The sequence below is a fragment of the Lepidochelys kempii genome, unplaced genomic scaffold (genome assembly GCF_965140265.1).
Source record: "Lepidochelys kempii isolate rLepKem1 unplaced genomic scaffold, rLepKem1.hap2 scaffold_94, whole genome shotgun sequence".
In the NCBI taxonomy this organism is placed as follows: domain Eukaryota; kingdom Metazoa; phylum Chordata; order Testudines; family Cheloniidae; genus Lepidochelys; species Lepidochelys kempii.
Window position 1 is genome coordinate 37,125 of NW_027333648.1, and position 8,243 is coordinate 45,367.

An 8,243-nucleotide genomic window follows, 5' to 3' on the forward strand; every position below is an offset into this window, starting at 1 on the left:
GACTTGTGGCACCTTAGAGACGAACAAATTTATTGGAGCATAAGCTTTCATGAGCTACATCAGATGCATGCAGTGGAAAATACAGTGGGGAGACTCCTATACACAGAGAACATGAAACAATGGGGGTTCCCTACACACTGTAACGAGAGTGATCAGGTAAGGTGAGCTATTACCAGGAGGAGAGCCGGGTGGGGTGGGGGGAACCTTTTGTAGTGATCATTGGAATTAATTTGCAAACTGGATACAGTTAACTTAGGCTTGAATAAAGACTGGGAGTGGATGGGTCATTACACAAAGTAAAACTATTTCCCCATGTTTATTTCCCGCCCCCACTGCTCTCACATGTTCTTGTCAACTGCTGGTAATGGCCGACCTTGATTACCACTGGAAATCAGAGAAAAAAAGACGAGAGCAGAGTGGTTTCTAGACACCCTCCCATCCATCTAATACAGACACACAGACTTTTCTAAGGCATTAACTTTTCCTTCTCCTTTATGATTCTTTAATGTCTCTGGAAATACCAATTCCTAGAGGCCCCTTTCACAGAGCAAACAACCACAGAGCAATGAGAAAGCTAGGGGCTGCCAGGTTGTTGAGGGCAAGTCTTGAAAGGGATGCCCAAACAATCCAGCTGGATCCCCGGCAACCAGATGTGGGGATTAGCTGCACAGCTGTGGCTGCTGCTCTGAGGAGAGTGGCATAAACTACCTGCCTGTGGATGCAGCCCACCAGCTGGTTCTCCTGGGGCAGATGGTGAGTGGTTGGGCAGGGATGGTGCACCGGCTGGGGTCTGAAATATGAACAGGGGTCTAAGGAACCTCAGCATCACAGTCATCAGGAGTCCAAGCTGCTTGGGGTGAGCTTGTGGGCAATGGCCCAACTGGATTGTTTGTGCATCCCTTTCGCCACGTCCCTTGTGATCCACCAGGGCTTGCAGCACCATGGAAGAGTACCCCTTGCGGTTTATGTAGTGGCCGCCCCGCTGTTCCGGGGCCGAGAGAGGGATGTGCGTTATGTCTATCGCCCCGCCGCAGTCAGGGAACCCCAGCGCATTAAAGCCATCCACAATGGTCTGCACATTTCCCAAAGTCACGACCCTTGATAGCAGCTGATCAATGATTGTGTTGGCTATTTGGATCACAGCAGGCCCCACAGAAGATTTGCCCACTCTAAACTTATTCCCGACTGACCGCTAGATGTCGGGCGTTGCAAGCTTCCGCAGGGCTATGGCCACTCACTTCTGAACTGTGAGGGCGGCTCTCATTTTGGTGTCTTTGCACTTCAGGGCAGGAGACAGCAAGTCGCAAAGCTCCATGAAAGTGGCCCTTACGCATACAAAAGTTTCTCAGCCACTGGGAATCATCCCACACCTGCAACGCGATGAGGCCCCAGCAGTCTGTGCTTGTTTCCTGGGCCCAGAATCGGCGTGCCACGGCATGAACCTGGCCCAGCGCCACCATGATCTCCCAATTGCCACACGCCGTGCCAGCTTTGTCCATGTCCTCATCAGTATAGTAATCGCACGGTCGTCGTTTCCTTGCCCCGTTTTGCAGGGACTGCACATACTGCTGGATAATGCGCGAGGTATTTAAAATGCTTAAAACTGCAGCGGAGATCTGAGCAGGCTCCATGGCGCCTGCACGGGTAATCCTGGAAAACGGGCACGAAATGTAGGAGAGCAGAGTGGCAGGGGAAGAGGTGCTGTTTGGTTCGTGGTAGCCGAAGAAAGGCGGGAAATGGTTGTCTTCCGTGGTTTTCATGGAGACGGGAGCCCAGGACAGACAACCCGGAGAAGCTCGGAAGCGTGGCACCAGTGGGAGAGCAGAGTTGGAGGCAGAAGAGTTCGATGAGGAAGAGAAAGAGCAGATAGTAGAGATTACATCGGAAGGGAAGAGGAAATGAGAGGCGGATTCATAGTTGCAGGAGAGCAAGCGGTGCACCGTCTGCTGAAAGCAGTACGGCGTCTGCATGCCAAAAAGGCGTGAAACGATTGCCTGCCATAGGTTCCTGATGACACGCACCAGAAACACCCGCAATAATGTTTTTGTCCCATTGTGCACTGGGAGCGTAACCCAGTATTCCAGTGGGCGGCAGGGACTGCGGGAACTGTGGGATAGCGACCCACGGTGCACCCGCTCCGACGTTCGATGCTAGCCTCGGTACTGTGGATGCACTCTGCTGAATTCACGCGCTTCAGTGGGGACACCGAAGCCTGAATGTCTAAAATAGCTCCCGAAATTTCGAATCGAATAATTTTGAACTAATTTCATACTGTACACGTACCATTAGAAAAGTCTGTGTGTGTGTGTTAGATGGATGGGAGGGTGTCTAGAAACCACTCAGTTCTAGTCTTTTTTACTCTGATTTACGTTAGAAAATCTAAAGCAGGGAGCAAGAAGAGTTGCCTTCTCTGAGGCTTAAACTCAGGACCTTCAGATTATGAGACTGATGCGCTGCCCGCTGCGCTAAGAAGGCTTGGAAGAGCTTTAGGCTCGGTGCTTATAGAACCAGCTGAGCAGCGGGGAACCAGCTGAGCAGCAAACAGCAGGACTTTGCCTGGGAGTTCACCTGGAGTGAGCCCACTGAGGATTAAACCCTAACGACTTCTCTGAGGAATTACTTCATCTCCGGAGGAAGCTCATAGTAGGAAGGTAATATGGATGGGGAGTGTTCAACTGTTGTGACCTGCACTGGATGTGCCATGTTTGTCTTTCTTCCAGAGGACAGAAGCGACTTTGTCTGTACAAAGTGCAAGCTGGTCTCCATATTGGAAGAGAAGGTTCAAGGTCTGGAGCAACAGGTATCGACCCTGCGTTGCATAAGAGAAACTGAAGATTTCCTGGACAGACGTCAGGATATGCTTCTATGGGCACAAGGTTCTGAAGATTCAGAGCAGGCTGCGCAGCAGGGACAGGAGGACTGTGAAGAAATCTGCCAACATGTGACCTCCAGAAGAAGAAGGGGGAAAGTCCATGGACCAGCAAAGCGGACACAGGTAAGTAACCATTTTCATGTTCTCTCCACAGGTACCATTGCGGGGAGTGACCCAGATGATACGTCTGGGGGAAGGGAGCAGAAGGAGACTCCACCAGTTGAAAGGCATGAGATGCACTGTCCTAGGGTTGGGGGTTCCACGACCACCACTCCCAAGAGAAGGAGGTGGGTGGTGGTGGTCGGGGACTCTCTCCTCAGGAGGACTGAGTCATCTATCTGCCACCCTGACCGGGAAAACAGAGAAGTCTGCTGCTTGCCGGGGGCTAAGATTTGCAATGTGACGGAGAGACTGCCGAGACTCATCAAGCCCTCGGATCGCTACCCCTTCCTGGTTTTTCACGTGGGCACCAATGATACTGCCAAGAATTACCTTGAGCGGATCACTGCAGACTACATAGCTCTGGGAAGAAGGATAAAGGAGTTTGAGGTGCAAGTGGTGCTCTCGTCCATCCTCCCCGTGGAAGGAAAAGGCCGGGGTAGAGACCGTCAAATCATGGAAGTCAAGGAATGGCTACACAGGTGGTGTCGGAGAGAAGGCTTTGGCTTCTTCAACCATGGGATGGTGTTCCAAGTAGGAGGAATGCTAGGCAGAGACGGGCTCCACTTAACGAAGAGAGGGAAGAGCATCTTCCTGAGCAGGCTGGCTAACCTAGTGAGGAGGGCTTTAAACTAGGTTCACCAGGGAAAGGAGACCAAAGCCCTGAGGTAAGTGGGGAAGCGGGATACCGGGAGGAAGCACGAGCTGGAGCGTGTGAGAGGGGAGGGCTCCTGCCTCATACTGAGAACAAGGGGAGATCAGCGGGTTATCTCAAGAGCCTATATACAAATGCACAAAGCCTGGGACACAAGCAGGGAGAACTGGAGATCCTGGCCAAGTCAGGGAATTATGATGTGATTGGAATAACGGAGACTTGGTGGGATAACTTGCAGGACTGGAGTGCTGTCATGGATGGATATAAACTGTTCAGGAAGGACAGGGAGGCCAGAAAAGGTGGGGGAGTTGCACTGTATGTAAGGGAGCAGTATGACTGCTCAGAGCTCAACAATGAAACTGTAGAAAAACCTGAGAGTCTCTGGATTAAGTTTAGAAGCCTGAGCAACAAGAGTGATGCAGTGGTGGGAGTCTCCTATAGACCACCAGACCAGGGGGATGAGGTGGATGAGGCTTTCTTCCGGCAACTCGCAGAAGCTACAAGATGGCACGCCCTGGTTCTCATGGGCGACTTCAATCATCCTGATATCTGCTGGGAGAGCAATACAGCGGTGCACAGACAATCCAGGAAGTTTTTGGAAACTGTAGGAGACAATTTCCTGGTGCAAGTGCTGGAGGAACCGACTAGGGGCAGAGCTCTACTTGACCTGCTGCTCACAAACCAGGAAGAATTAGTAGGGGAAGCAAAAGTGGATGGAAACCTGGGAGGCAGTGACCATGAGATGGTCGAGTTCAGGATCCTGACACAAGGAGGAAAGGAATCCCCTTTCTTAGAAGTTTCTAAGGTCAGGCTTGACAAAGCCCTGGCTGGGATGATTTAGTTGGGGTTGGTCCTGCTCTGGGCAGGGGGTTGGACTAGATACCTCCTGAGGGCCCTTCCAACCCTGATCTTCTATGATTCTATGACCCTCCTCCAGGAGTGACAGAGCCTGGCATGTGCTGGAAGAAGCGGGGAGCTCTGGTGCCCACAGACCCGTCCTGGCAGCTTTCTCAGCAGCAAAGAAATCAATTCTCCCTGCCCCTGAGCAACCCATCCACAGCTAGTGGCAGCATTGGTGGGGGGTCCCAAGCTTTGCACCAACGTCCACATTTCAGACCTTCCTCTCATGGCACTTTCCATGTGAATTAGGACAAGCAAGCTGGTGTAGCTCCATGGGGTAATAGAAACCAGGGCTGCAGGGAAGGCTTGAACTCACAACCCCAGCAATATTGCCCTTTGCACTAACCACTTGCACCCCTGCAGGGGCTCCTTGGACATCGCTGGGAAGTCGGCCGTGATCCGTCTCTGTGGTTCGCACCTTTGCCTGGCAATTGAAAGGCTGCCGGTTCAAACCTCACTCAAGGTGTGGCTTTCCAGCAATGAGACTCCCGTCCATTTTAACAGGAAGAAAATCTCCTCTATTCTGGTTTAGACCCATTTGACTCCTTCTGCCTGTCTTCTTCCTCCCCCATCGGTCCCTTTCCTTCCCCATTGGGGCCATGCAGAGGGGAGCCCCAGTCAGTCTCGGTCACCGAGAGGCTGTATCCCATAAGGGGAGGGAGGGGTCGCTGTAAAGCATTGATAATGGGTGGGGAGAGGTGTGCGTGGTTAGGGGGAGAAAGTCTGGAGAACTAACAGTGGGGCCCAGAGAGATTTCCCCACAGACTGGGGAGATCCCCTGCTGCCCACCATCACCCAGCTCTGGGAAGAACAACTTGGGATTGCTTGGGGAAGCCACCTTTAAAAACACAAGTGTTCCATGCTAGTTACATTTTAATAAGACCAAAGCCTCCTCAAACCCAGTGTCACAATCACTGGGACGACTTCGTCCTGACATTTTACCGGCCGCAGCCACAAAGCGAGTCAAATTACGGCTCCCGTTCGGCGTCAAGGCCCACAGACGAACCCAGAGGCTTTTCGTTCCTCAGGTTCTGCCGTCATTTCATTGCTGGCCTGTTCCGAGATTCATCGTTGTGCAAAGCAGCGTCAGGCCCTGAAACTGGGTGAGCCCAGAGCAGAGGCTGCCTTCATTTAACCTTCCAAACACCAACCCCCCAAAACGTGGATTAGCACCCATGCTCCTCCAGCCGCAGGGGAGGCGCCTCATCTGGGCCCCTGGTACCCATGCTACAGCAACATAAGACCACGGGGGCCTGGCTCCACCAAAGTCCGGGGCCCGGTGTCTCCCCCAGCCCCGCCTGCTGCCCCCGGGCAATTTAAAAGGGCCCGGGAACCATCACCGGCAGCACAAGGGGGCTAAGGCAGCTTCCTGCCCACCCTCGCTCCGTGTAACCCTTCTGCCCGTCAGAGTTGGCAGCAACAAGGGCCAGCTTCAGTATCTAGGGGATCCATTCCAGTAACACAATGCAAACCTGCTTGAGACCCCACCCAGTGACCTGGGACAAATATGTACCACCCCCGCTGGGCAGCTCCCAGAGGCAATCCTTCCCCTCTCGCAAGCACCTAGTCTGAGTGTAGCAAAAAGCCTTTTAATAACAGAGAGAAACAATGTGGCATTATGTTGGGGAAACAGCACCAACAGGATTCATAACACAACCCACGAGCAAAAAAAAACCCACCCCAAGCAAATTGGGGCATGCCCTTTCCCTTTGGTTCTTGAGTCCAGCAACCCCAAATCACCCAACGTCCCAAAAGTCCAATGACCCAAAAGTCTCTGTCCCTAGTCAGGGCAGCCCCAAAGTTCAAAAGTTTATCTGCAGAGCTTTACCTCCCAACCTGGGTGGAGATGGGGGCGGGGGTAAAAGGCACCTTACATGATCTGAAGCTGACTGCCCCACAGCCCCATAGGCCTCCGCTCCACCAGCCGTCTCACAAACTTCTCCACAGTAGATCTTCAGGCTCCCCCACTACTTAACACAACGCTCGGTGATTTCGGCTCTTACTCAGTTCAGCTCTTTGGTGAAGTCAGCTTGTAGTAGGGGAGCCTCAGTGCTGGGACACCATTAGCCCAAAATGAGCTTCTCAGCCTGTAACTAGAGTCCTAACGGAATCAAAATTAGCTCTGAGATTCCACAGTGAAGAAAAAAGGAAGAGCAATTAGCATGTAAGTCCATCACCAAGGGACCCATGGCACCAAGTATTAATACTTACCCCCAACCTCTCTCAATTCACAGCATTTTGGAACCCATGACCCTTGCCTAGCGAGTGCTACTTAGTTGATGGTGAGTCCCTCCATCATAACAAAAGGCCCAGTACAGTTCCCAGCACAGTTCCCATAATCAGGGTAATAACAATTTATTCTTCCTGCCCCAATAACAGAGACACTGGGGATCCCACAGCAGCCAAATTGAGCATTTGGGCAGCTATGGCCTCGTTCTAGGCGGGGTGGGTGTGCCTATGCAAATGAGATCGGCCCCTGAAGTTCTTTTCCACAACTTGCCAGACCTCACCACCAGATGTCAGGGTGAGGCTCACCCTGACACTGCTTACACTCCGTGTGGCCTGCCAGTCTCGGAAGCGGCTGGCGCGTCCCTGCAGCCCCGGGGATGGGGGGATCTCCACATGCTGCCCCTGCCCCAAGGGCCGACTCTGCCATCTGTGGCAATGGGAGCTGCTGGGGTGGTGTCCGTGGGCAGCGATGGGCAGAGACCCCCCACCTAGGAGCTGCTGCCAGAGGGGGGTGTGGGTCGCTTTTGGGAGATGCCTGAGGTAAGAGCTGCACCCTCATTCTCTCCCGCACCCCAAGCCCCAGCCCAGACCCCAACCCCCTGCACCCAAACTCCCTCCCAGAGTCCACCCCCTGCACTCCCTCCTCCACCCTACCCCCATGCCCTAGCCCAGAGCCCACACCCCACACCCAAACTCCCTCCCAGAGCCTGCGCCCGCACCCCCTCCTGCACCCCAAGCCCCAACCCCAACCCAGATCCCGCACCCAAAGTTCCTCCCACAGGCCTCCCCCCACACCTGCTCTCGCACCCCAACCCTCTTCCCCAGTCCAGAGCCCAAACCCTGCACCCAACTCCCTCCCAGAGCCCGACCTGCACCCTCTCCTGCACCCCAACCCCCTCCCCCAGCCCAGAGCCCACACCTGAACTCCCTCCCAGAACCTGGCCACCCCACCCATTCCTGCACCCAATGCCCTGCCCCAGCCAAGACCCCACACCTGCACCCAAACTGCCTCCCAGAGCCTCTACCCCTCACCCCCTCCCACACCCTAACCCCCTGCCCCAGCCCAGAGCCCACACCACACATCCAATTCCCTCCCAGAGCCTGCCCCCACACCTGCTCCAGCACCCCAACCCCCTGCCCCAGCCCAGACCCCGCACCCTTCATTCCCTCCTGCACCCCAACACCCTGCCGCAACCCACAGCCCACACCCAAACTCCCTCCCAGAGCCCAACCCCTTTCCCTCTCCCTCCCATACCCAAACTCCCAGAGCCTTAGGCAGATGTGGGGGGAAGTGGACGGGGAGGCAGGACTTGGTCCCATTCTGGAAACCACCAAAAATTGTAGAAACCTGCCACCCCTGTCCAGCCCAACCTTCTGCGGGTGCCCCTCAGGCCCCACCCGTGCAGGGTTTGAAGCTTGCATTGCTTA

General features: G+C 54.2%; 1 non-coding gene across 1 annotated transcript; it reads right to left on the reverse strand.

The window, feature by feature from the left end:
• Positions 1-2,402: 2,402 nt before the first annotated feature.
• On the reverse strand, positions 2,403-2,475 carry TRNAM-CAU (transfer RNA methionine (anticodon CAU)). Its single transcript has one exon. It is a non-coding gene; the product is annotated as a tRNA-Met (tRNA).
• Positions 2,476-8,243: the final 5,768 nt, after the last annotated feature.